Source organism: Salvia hispanica, chromosome 6, assembly GCF_023119035.1.
Source record: "Salvia hispanica cultivar TCC Black 2014 chromosome 6, UniMelb_Shisp_WGS_1.0, whole genome shotgun sequence".
Taxonomy (NCBI): Eukaryota; Viridiplantae; Streptophyta; class Magnoliopsida; order Lamiales; family Lamiaceae; genus Salvia; species Salvia hispanica.
In genome coordinates, this window is record NC_062970.1 from 15,443,748 (window position 1) to 15,456,215 (window position 12,468).

Consider the following 12,468-nt stretch of genomic DNA (forward strand, 5'->3'; position numbering starts at 1 on the left):
GCATAGAAGATCACATAACTTTTTCCGTCTATCTTCTGCCCTAGGACAGCTCCCACAATGAAATCACTCGCATCGCACATTATCTCAAAGGGGTGATTCCAATCTGGCGCCCTGATTATTGGTGCGGACACGAGTCTGTCCTTAAGCAACTGAAAGGCTTTCTTGCATCCTTCGTCAAAGACGAATTCCACATCGTTGTGCAACAAATGAGTGAGCGGTTGCGCGATTTTCGTGAAATCCTTTATAAACCTCCTATAAAATCCTGCGTGACCCAAGAAGCCTCTGACTTCCTTTTGGTTCGTGGGGTAAGGTAACTTTGATATCACTTCTACCTTTGCCTTGTCCACCTGTATTCCTCTTTCAGAAACCACATGACCCAGGACAATACCTTCAGTCACCATGAAGTGGCATTTTTCGAAATTCAAAACTAGATGCTTCTCCTGGCATCTTTTTAACATAGGTCAAGGCTGGCCAAACAAGTGTCGAACGAATATCCATATACGGTAAAATCATCCACGAATATTTTAATGCATACTTCAAGCAAATCCGAAAAAATACTCATCATACACCGCTGGAACGTTCCTGGTGCGTTACACAATCCAAACGACATTCTTCGGTATGCATACGTACCAAAAGGGCACGTGAACGTGGTTTTCCCTTGGTCCTCTGGGTTAACGTAGATCTGGAAATAGCCACTGTATCCATCAAGGAAGCAAAAATACTGTTTGCCAGCCAATCTTTCTAACATCTGATCAATGAAGGGTAGGGGGAAGTGATCCTTCTTTGTGGCCTCATTCAGCTTCCTGTAGTCGATGCACATCCTCCACCCCGTCACCAGCCTAGTGGGCACCAATTCGTTCTTATCATTCTTGACAACCTGTATTCCAGACTTTTTTGGCACCACATGGACAGGACTGACCCACTCACTGTCCGGAATAGAGTAGATGATCCCTAGAGAGAGCAATTTCAACACCTCCTTCAGAACTTCCTCTCGCATATTCGGATTTAGTTTCCGTTGTGCGTCTCGGTGAGCCTTCACACCTTCTTCTAAACGGATGTGGTGCATACAGAGATCAGGACTGATTCCTACTAAATCAAAGAGGGTCCACCCTATTGCTTTCTTGTTCCGCCTGATCACTTCCAACAGTTCCTTCTCCTGCTCCTCAGTCAAGTTACTGTTGACTATTACTGGGAATGCCTCATCCTCCTCCAAATAAGCATACTTGAGGCTTGGTGGGAGTGTCTTCAGTTCCTTCCTTGTGTTAGCAAGGGATTTTTTTCAGCAATATCAGGTAATGTTTCCTTCCCAGACTCAGGAGAATTCTCCAGACTAGCCACATGGGCTGATCCCCTTGATCTAGCTGACTCGGGATTTCTGCAAAACTCCATGATGGCCTCTGTTAGTTCCTCATCTGTCAATTCCGTTGTGTTCATTGCTGCACACCACCCTACAACTTCTCGATCGATTAAATGGCTCAACTCCGAGTTGTCAATTTGTTCCTCTGTTAATAACATCTATAGCATACAAATTCTCAACATCCAATGGTCTTTTCATTCCCTCATCTATGCTAAATGTATATTTTTCCCCATTATAATCCAAGCAAATTGTTCCATCGAAGACATCGATAATGGTCTTAGCAGTGCGCAAGAATGGTCTCCCTAAAAGCACGCCACTAGACTCAGCAGACTCATTATCATTCATTTTGATAACATAGAAATCAGCAGGGTATAGAAAATCATGCACCTTGACTATGACATTTTCTAACACACCTTCAGGACAGATGCAAGTTCTATCTGCTAACTGGATTACCACCTTGGTGGCGACCATCCTAACCCCTGTCAGTTTCTTATAGATTGAAAGCGGTAAAACATTTATAGACGCCCCTAGATCACACATAGCATGCTCGACCTTGATATCTCCTAGAGAAATGGGTAATGTGAACATACCTGGGTCTGTGCATTTCGAAGGCATCCTTCTCTTTTGTATCACAGCAGACACGTTCTCCCCGATCACAATCTTCCCGTCCGGCTTGGTCTTCCCGCTATGAATTCCTTGATGAACTTGCTAAAGGCATCTTCAGGGCTTGCAAGAAAGGCAGGTTGATTTCCAGCTTGCTAAAAATCTCCATGAGGTCCTCTGTATCATCCTTCTTTTTCTTTGCTTCCCCTCGGTATGGAAACGGCTTTGCCCGCTTCACCACATTTGTGGAACTCCCAGCTGGGGGTTCGCCAGCTTCCCTACTTCCTTCTTTACTTATTAACTCAGGCTCTGGATCTAGGAAAAATGGATCAGCTGATCGAGGTAGATCATCCTGAATAGGAACTTCTCTGGGTCTAGGGCTATCTCCCTGACTCTCCTTCCCCTTATTTGCTTGCGTGGTTACTTCTTCGTCGATCTCCAGTGTCGGTCCTTCATAGTCCCTCCCGGATCTCAATGTAATATGACTAATGTTTGCTCGGTCAGGTGGCTTGACCGTGGCAGGAAGCTTTCCTTCATTTCCCCGCATCTCATTCAAGGAAACCGCGATCTGGGACAGCTGTTTTGCCATCATGTCCATGGCGGCTTTGTGTTCCGACTGAGCGTCTTGCAATTTGTGCACCACGTCGTTGTTGGAATGCAAGTTATTCTGCATGAACTGCTGTGAATTCACTAGGTCGTGGACCATGTCATCCAGACTCCTTTGTGGCCTGGAGTTGAATTGATTAGAATTTGATCCTTGACCTTGGTTCTGTCCTTGGGTTTGTCGATAGTTCTCCTGATTTCCTTGGTGGTTATTGTACTGGTTGCTAGACCATTGATTCCCTTGGTTATTCCTCTGGTGAGGTGGCACATAGGAGCTCCCTGGATTGTTCTGATTCCTGTTTGCCCAATTAGTATGGTCCTAATTCCTGTACCCCAGTTGCAATTGCCCCTCTTGCTTTCTCCCTGACCAGTTGGACTGCCTCTCCGGAGGGTGTGCATAATTTGTGAGCTGCAGTGGGGGCGGTTGACTTTGATCATTATCAGTCCATCTAAAATTGGGGTGAGTCCTCCATGGGGCTTCCCTTTTGTCTCCCTTGGTTCCAACTTCCATCCGGATACCAGCTTCCCATCGAATTTTCCTAGGCTTGGCACTCCCCTTCATGCGTTTGATTGTAGTAAGGTTGAAGTTACCTTTCCTCCCGACCAGGGGGTTTCTCACTTTCCGATCGAGCATGAGGGTTGTACTTCTCAATAGCATTCAACAGTGCTTTCTCCAATTTATCTATCCTGTCCTCCACTTTCTTGTCATCTTGCTCTGTTACTGCATTGGCCGATCCCCTTCTCAAAATGCTCTGCGGGTTATCATAGGCCTTCTTTGCCTCTGGCTCCACTTGCTTTATTCTTGGTAAAATTTCCCCCGCTCGAGGAATTCATCAAGTCCTTTGACTCAGGGTTTGCACCTTCGTAAAACAGATAGTAAGTCTCTGCCTCGATCATCCTGTGGTTCGGACAAGCATCCAACAGTCCCTTGAACCGGGACCAATAAGAGCTCAGAGACTCATCATATTCTTTCTTGCACTCCTGGATCTCCTTCTTCAAGGCGTTTGTCTTGTTGGACGGGAAAAAATAGTCCAAGAACTCCAGCTTGAAGTCCTTCCATGTGTTGATCGAGTCTGGTGGGAGCCTCAACAGCCAAGTATTAGCCTCCCCTTTAAGGGCGAACGGGACTGCACGCAAACGGTAGTCCTCCTCAGTCGCCTCGTTGGGCCTCTTTTGAATGCTGCAGAGCTTACTAAACTCGTTTAGGAATTCATAAGGACATTCGTTCCTTCGTCCAGAGAATGTGGGCAAAACCCCCAGCACATTTGTCTTGATATCGATACACCTCCGGCGCGGGTTTGAGACTATGGCATGGGCGGGCTCACCGTCTAGATGCGCGGTGAGTGAACCTATCTCCGGATCGGGATCCACTAAATGTGCCATATTCACGTCTTCCTCTTCCTCGGTCTCGGAATGCTCTGTTTCTGTGGACGACTTCGGGTCCTCTTCTCCTGACGAGTTCCACTCCTTCTCACTTTCTGATTCGAACGGAAACGGGTCCACTGTCCTTAACCCTGATCTGGTAGCGACGGTGGACGTAGACTCCTTGACTTGCCACTTGTATCGGGCGTTTCCTGACCCAGATGAACTAGCCCAACTTCCAGAATGGAAGCCCGTGTTCATAAACTGTCAAGAAAAACAAAATAACAGAAATTAACTATTTACACCAAATCCTCAAACGCATAAACAATTAACGCCATCCATCCCCGGCAACGACGCCATTTGAAGCCTGCTGAAATTTTCTTCTTGTTTTCAGTTTAGAGACTGCATGCACAGAAAGGAATAACAAGTCTCCTAGGTCCAGCGAATCCACTAGATCACGGGGTCTAGGAACTCACGGAACGTTGGAAGATCTCGGTCGTCGGACACATGAGAATATCGCTTCAAAACCCTCAACCACGTATACTAAAATTAGCAAAGGGAAGTAGGGATCGATCCCATAGAGATGAATGCGCAATTAAACATGCTCAAGGATTCGGGACTATTTTTGGGTTGGCTGCTGCCACGCATTTTTGGGTTGAGGAAATTAAACTAAACTTGGAGTTGAAATCTGCTACGCTAACAGCTAGATCTAGGCAGAACAGAAATCATGCATATAACTAGAAAAACGCGACAATCACTAGATCTAAGAAACTAATTCCTAAATTACCTAGACCTGGGAAATGAACTGACGGTGGGGACCATTTGCTAAAAAGGTAAAGTACGGATGTAAAGCTGAAAAACAACTAACTAAAGTACCAACTAACAGCGACATCATCTTCTCCAATCAATTTGCATAAAATTTCAGTAGAAACAGAGACGGAACATGAATCGGTAACGAAACAGACTAAAATTTAAGCAATTAATCGAAGAACAATTTAAAACTAAGCAGATCTGCGACTACTAGACGAAGTAAAGTGAAAGGAGAGCAAAAGAGTTCGAAATCTATGCACAACTTGATTCCCCTGTTCAGATCCAACCTCGGATGCTAAATCCACTCCGGATCCAAGCATCCGCACAAAAGTATATCCATAGCTACAGATTTGCCAAAAAACCACCGATCAACAACAACACAGATCCACAACCTCTTTCCCAGATCAAGCACAGAATTATCCGAAACAGAGAATGACATTCAACTTCCGAAACTAAACCTCAAAAAAACACAGAATCAACGTAAATCAACACAAGATAAACACCAACATTACATAAACTAAATGCATAGATAACCGATAAGTAGCCAGCAACCAAATCGACTTCCAAAACGATGAAGTTCGACGGAATAAAAGTACGAAAAGCTGAATGTAAACAGATTGTTTCTTCGCCCTCCGTGAGGACGGTGTTACCACTGACTTTTGCCGAAGATGAACCCCTAGAAACCCTAAATTATCCCAGAATTCCCATTTTCCTAGTGTGTGTGTGAGTGTGTGAGCTAAGAGCAAAATCATGTATATGGCGTGTGCTGCATGCTCCTTTATTTATAGGCGTTGAAGTGGGTCCAGCGAGGTATGAATAGTCTTTGTTGCCCTCAGCTATTGACCTCCTTCGTCTAGCCATTTTTTTCTCTTCAATTCTGCTCACTTTCCTTCATTTTCCTTAGCTAGTCCGTTGCCTCCAGCTCTTCCTGGATCTAGCGTCTTCTTCACACACCTGGCTTAAAAACTGTGTTAGACCCAGCAAAATAAAGTGTTTTTCACCATATAACCAATGCATGAAATTAGCCTCATCAAAAATCAATTTCTGATGTTGAAAAATAAAATTCGGAGGAGTCTGGGCTTCAAGAATTAATTTAGTCTCTTTCTTTTGTAACAAGCCCAATATTTGAAACTTGAAGTTAATTTGTCTAAGCTCAAAACTTGTATCCAAATTAATTGGGCTTTAATATTTTTTATTCAATTGGCCTACCTTGTAAAATTATTTAACTTATTATGCTCCACAGAGTGAGTTAGAGTGAGTTGATTAAATAATCATTAATCATCAAGATTATCGGATTAAAATTTGTAACTTCCATATTACGAACTCTTACTAGTACAACTGTACAAGAATTGATTAAAATTTGAAACTTCCATATTACTAACTCTTACTAGTACAAGAATTAAATAGTGTCCTGGTGTTCTTCCGAGCACTTAAAGATCAATTTAATTTTATTCGTTCGAGCATATAAAGATATTAACACTTCAATAGAGATATCACGATCCACGACGAGGTATGATTCAACACAAAGCCTTTCGCATGCAAAAACAATGTACTTAATTAAATATTTTAACAAAGAAATCACAAAAGTAAGAACATCAAACGACTATTTCACTTAATTCAAGACATCTTAAAATTTCAAAGGTACAAAAATGACGGTCATTACAGGTGCATAGTTGATGATTCTTGGTGTCATCTCTCTGACCTTTGTATTAAGCCAATACAACATTATTGAAATATGCATACCACACAATGTTGCTAATATCATGCTTCCTTGTAAAGAAGTTAAATGTCGGTCGGAACTCGGCGGATCGTGGACCCATGCTGGAAATCACCGATCGTAACTTCTATGTAGGCACAAATTTCGAGATAAAATGTTGGTTTCTAATCGATCGCCAAATTGATCGGAGGCCGCTGGCTTCATCTCAATGGACCACTAGTCGGGTCCATTTCCTCCAATGTGGAAAATAGAGCACTACTAGAGTATATCTCGTCTTGCAGAAAGAGGATTCCTCGAATTAGTTTGATTAGCTTGACTCGTTCCTATTTTAGTTTCTGGTTTTAGTTCAACTTGATCAGTTTTTTTATTTGTATTCAGCTTGATCAGTTTTTTTCGTTTCTGTTTAGCTTGACGAACCAAAATAGAAAAACATGACTCATATTCGCGGACGAACCAAATAGAAAAACGGAACTTCTATTCGCAAATGGAGGGAGAACTAGTTATATACACCTCCGTCCCCGATTAAGAGTTACACTTTTCCATTTCGGTCCGTCCCCAATTAAGAGTCACGCTTCATTTTTACCATAAATAGTAAGTAGTTCCCTCATTCAACTAACTCAATTCACTCACATTTTATTATAAAACTAATATAAAAAATGAGTCCTACATTCCACTAACTTTTTCAACCAACTTTTCTTTATATTTCTTAAAACTCGTGCCCGGTCAAAGTGCGGACTCCTAATCGGGGACGGAGGGAGTAAATGTTTAAGACTTTATGGCCCTACAAAAATCAGAACTATAAATTACTCCCTCCGTCTCATAATAGATGGGATAGTTGGAGAATGGCACGTGATTTTAGGTGTTGTTGTTTTGTGTGTTAAGTGGAGAGAGAAATTAGTATATTTATATCAACTAGTGTTATCACCCGTGCTATGCACAGGACATAAAATTTTTAAAAAGATAAATTATAAAGTAAGTAGATTAAAAAAAATATGATAAAGAAAATATAATGATATTTATAATTAAGAATATGTGTTAATTACAATAAGTATTCAAAACATTATAAATAATTAAAAATATTATAAAAAAAAACAAAAAGAAAAATGTATATCTCTCAACCCTATAAATGAAACATTTCATATTCGGCAAATGATTTTGTACATTTTTAATTTTTGATGTGAGTGGAGTAAAATAAAATAAAGTACTCCCTCCGTCCCACAAAAGATGTCGCACTTTCCTTTTTAGTTTGTCCCACAAAAGATGTCACATTTCCCTTTTTGAAAAAAGTTCTCTCTCACATGAATATAAAAATTCTATTTTCTCTCTCCATTTAACACACAAAACAAAACCTCCTAAAATCCCGTGCCGTCCCACAAGTGTGACTTCTTTTGTGGGACGGAGGAAGTAAATGATAAAGATAATAAATAAATAGTTCAAAGTTTTGATCAACAAAACATAGAATATCTAGTTATTTAATTAAAAAACATTTCAGTTAATCCATATTTCTTTCTAATTTTTTTAATTGCCTCTTCTATCCCTCTTTTCAGTCATTGCGGCTGCCCGAGACGTCGCGGGCGACGCTGGCCGGCCGCACACGTCCCCACAATTCCGTGAATTAATTCGGGCTCACAAGAAATTTTTTACTTCATTTCCAGCTCAAAACATTTTTTATTTCTCCATCCTTTTTTTCAAGTTGGCTCAAATACTAATTAAAAGAACTTGGCCCATGACAAGTTAAAGAAAAAGAAAAAAAAAAGGAAAAGAATACAAGGGCAAGGGGATTAAAATATCATTTCCGTCGTCTCCTCTGAAATAATTTAACACCACAATTTAAAAACAGAAAAGAAATAAAAAACTTCACCACAATTTTCATTCTAGCACCTCCGCCTACCTTCCTCCTTTGACTCCACCTCCCTCGATGCTTGTGTTCCTGGTCGTCCATGGCGTCGCCAGCCGGCCGTTGCTCCACCATACTCTCTTGAATTTTACCAGCAATATTTCTCTCTCTTTATATATTTTTCAGTTGAAGAACCCAATTTGATTTCCCTTAAAAATCATACGGCGATTTGGCGCCATCTCCGGCTAAATCCATCAGTATGTTCTTTGTCTATTTCTCGCTCGGCGTCACCTTGCAATACATCTCTCCCGCAATTAGCGGTACTCCCATACTTGTTTCCAAAAAAACACAATAATGCAAAAGACCTTCAGTATGACAAATAAATGATTTATCCGATAATAATATGACAAAATAAAATTTTAAAAATAGTTGAGAAAATACTAAATTAATTGTAAATTGAAGGTGACGATTGGAGAAAGATTAATGATGGGTGTTTGGGAAAGTGACCTTCTCCTTTAAAGCGTAATGATGGAGTTTTGGGAATTAGAAGACACATTAATTGTAATAAGCATTGCAATAATGAATAAATTTCCAATTTTGATCCAAATAGAAGACAAATTACACTCTCTAGCACAATTCCAGTTTTGACTCCAATGAAAGGCAAAACAAAATTATATGAATATAGTTACATAATTAAAGAAGAATTTAATTTAAAAGATATTTATACAAAAGTCCAATAAATTAGTAGTCCATAAAAACATAATGACATAGCCTTACATCCAATTTACAACTCTATATTATAAACTTTTCTAAATTATAAAATCCAACAAAAATAAAGTTCAGTATAATATACATTTACAATATTTTCTTAATATTCTCAATTTTTTGAATATAATTTAATAATTTTCCCTTTCACAAAATAAATGTTACTAATAATCTCTAATTGTAAAAATTTATGCAAATAAATTATATTTCATCTCCATCCTTTAATTTTGGTTGTGCAAACGTACATTTTAATCTCTTCTTAAAAAGAACCTAAATGCAATGTCTCGGTTGTAACCCTAAGAGCGTCTCCAATGGCGGACGTCCCGGTAGGACATCGCCGACGTCCGACCGGACGTCCGTCGTAGTGGCTCCGAAGGGCGCCCGCGCCCGTCACATTTGCCCGTCGCATGGGCTCGCCCGTCCTCCCCACGGGCGGGTGGACGTCCGCCGTTGTGGCGACACTCGGACGTCCGACTTTAATATATATATATATATATATATATATATATATATATTTAGAACTTTATAAATAGGGCTCGTTGAACTTCATTTCATTCACACTACTTGTGTTGACAAGTTTCTCTCTCTAAATCTACAAATTTCATTTCTACTACAATGGAGTACAATAGGAATTCTCCCACCACGAGTGGCGGAAACACACCCCCGATTCCCACCGGACCAGAGGGAAACTTTGCGGGGATGAATCCCCAATTTGCAGGGATGAATCCCCCCAAATGGCGGGGATGGCGGGGATGACTCTCCAAATGTTCTACAATATGTTCCAGTTGATGAGTCAGATGGGTGGTATGATGACCGGGAAAGCGGGGATAGGCGGTACGCCGTCAAATATGGCGGGGTAGGTGGGATGATGCCAGGGGCAGCGGGGTTTGGCGGTATACCGTCAAATATGGCGGGGGTGGGTGGGATGATGCCTGGGGCAGTGGGGATGGGCGGTACGCCGCCAAATATGGCGATGGGTGGGTCGATGCAGCACAGGAGCCCGAGGACGCCTAGGGAATCTGTCTATCGCCCATATATAAATTTGTTGGCCGACGATTCCCCTAGTACTGTTCCGGAGACTCAGTACGCCGGCATCGAGACTTTCTCTTTTGAGGAGCTGGGAGCGGAGTTGGGGCTATCGCCGATCCATGAGACTCCCGATGAGGCGGAGCCTACTGCAAGGAGCAGGAGCATAGGGAAGGGCAAGACTAGGGGCGGAGGTAGGGGCGGGGGTAGGGGCAAGGGCAAAGTCCCGAGCTCTTCCTCGAACACGGGTGCAGAGGCAGAGGAGGAGGGTGAGGATGAGGCGGAGGAGAGGAGGACGATCTGGACCGTGTGGGAAAATGTCGCGCTTGCGAAGGCCTGGGTCGGTGTAGTAGAGGATCCCTATGTCGGGCCGAACCAGTATGTTGACCGATTGTGGCTTCGCATTAGTGAGGTCTACCGCATATGCAAACCGTTTGGGGAGAAGCCTCGCACTTCTGAGCAATGCCGGAAATAGTGGCTTAGGTTGAGGCCTAAGCTCAGTCGTTTTGCCGCCCTCTACAAAAACAACATGCGCATGGCAACCAGCAGCATGTCTGAGGATGATGTGAAGAGACGAGCCTTGGCCCAGTACCCCGACGAAGAATTAAAGTTCAAAGAGTTTGACCAATGGGATGCCTTTCTCGTGGTCAGGGAATCGCAAAAGTTTGCTGTGGGTGTCGACTCGGGCTGGAAGCGGACGAAGATCAACTCTTCCGGTGAGTACAGCAGCAGTGCTGGTTCGCACGAGCTCCCCGAAGCTAAGGAAGTGGACCCGCTACCACGAACAGACTCTCGCCGTCGTCGTCGCCCGATGGGGCAAAAGGCTGCGCAGCGGATGGTGAGGGGAAGCGGCAGCGGCAGCGGGTCCCAGGGAACGACCGTCTCGCCCGCGCGCAGCTAACGAAGACCCTGATGCAAAGCACGAGTAAGTGGTTTAACACCCACGATCCTGTGTTCAAAAGGCTGTGTAAGGATGTGGTCGATCAATGTCGGCGCGATTTAGGAATGTCACTCATTGATGATTATGGCGTCGAGATTGGGGGCGGGCACGTCGGAGGCGGCAGGGGCACGGGCTACGGGGACGAGGACGGGGAGGAGTGAGAGTCGAGGGTATTATGTAATTTTATTTTTAAATAATGTAATTTTTTTTAAAATTACATAATTCTTTTTTAATTATGTATTTTTTTTAATGAAGTTTTTGAATTTTTCCGTATTCCGTGTCGATATTTTAATTCCGTAAATTTTAAGTCCATAAATTGAATAATTGCGGGAAGTCCTAGTGGGAAGTCCTAGTGATGTGGCAGTGGAATGGGAAAGGCTAGTGATGACGTGACAGACAGTTTTATGGGAAGTCCTAGTGGGAGGGGCGCCACCGGAGACGCTCTAAATGTCTCAATAATGTATAGTTTCAATGTCAGGGTAAAATGTGCGCCGCCTCCTCTCACCACTTCTCTCTCACGTGTCTCCCCTCCTCGCATTCGCATGACTCTCTCGTTTCACTGGTTCCAATCACTGGCAGCTCTCTATCGTCGTCGTTGTGTACAGCTTACCGCCTTGCCCCGCCGCCCGAGCTGCCTCTCCCTCTTTCTCTCTCAATCGGCGGAATTGACCCGTGCATCGCTACCACACCGCCACGCCCACCGTCCTTCCTCGCCGTCCTCCAACGTCTTTCTGCGTCGGGTTTCCTTTCACCCTTCTTCATCACGCTAGCGCCCTTCCTGCCCGGGAGCACCACCTCGCCGCTGCCTCCACGAAAGAAGACTTGTATTTCTGCTTCCACTTTGCCTTGCCCCGCCGGCCACCCCATCTGCCTCGCCGGAGCTCCCGTCCGTCCAGCCTGCCTCGCGGACGGTGGTTCCGCCTGCTCGCCGTCCACCGCCATGTGTCGCCGGCTCTCCTTCCAGCTTGCTTCGCAGGAGTGTGTTGCTTCTTTGATTTTTTAGATTGGTTTGGTTCTAACTGTAGGTTGTATACTTGTATAGCAATACTGATTTAATAGAGCCTTTTCTCATTAGCTTATTTGAGAAGCTGGTATGTCATTGGGCCATCAATTTAACCAATCCTCAAGTCTTTTATCGAAATGACAAAAATGCCAAAGTAATTAGCTTTATATTTTCCCGCCAAAAAGGATAAAAATGTCTTTTTACCAAACTGTCACTTTAGATTATGATAGATGTGAGAAAGAACTTTGTCCAAAAGAGAAAATGTCACATCTTTTGTGGGACAAACTAAAAAGGAAAGAGTGACATCTATTATGGGACGGAGGGAGTATATAATGCCAGGAACTATGAATTTTATACTACATCATCCAAAAAAAAAATAGACTAATTTTTCCATTTTGGGTCGTCCATTAAAATTAGATCAATTCTTAATATGAAAAAAACAAAT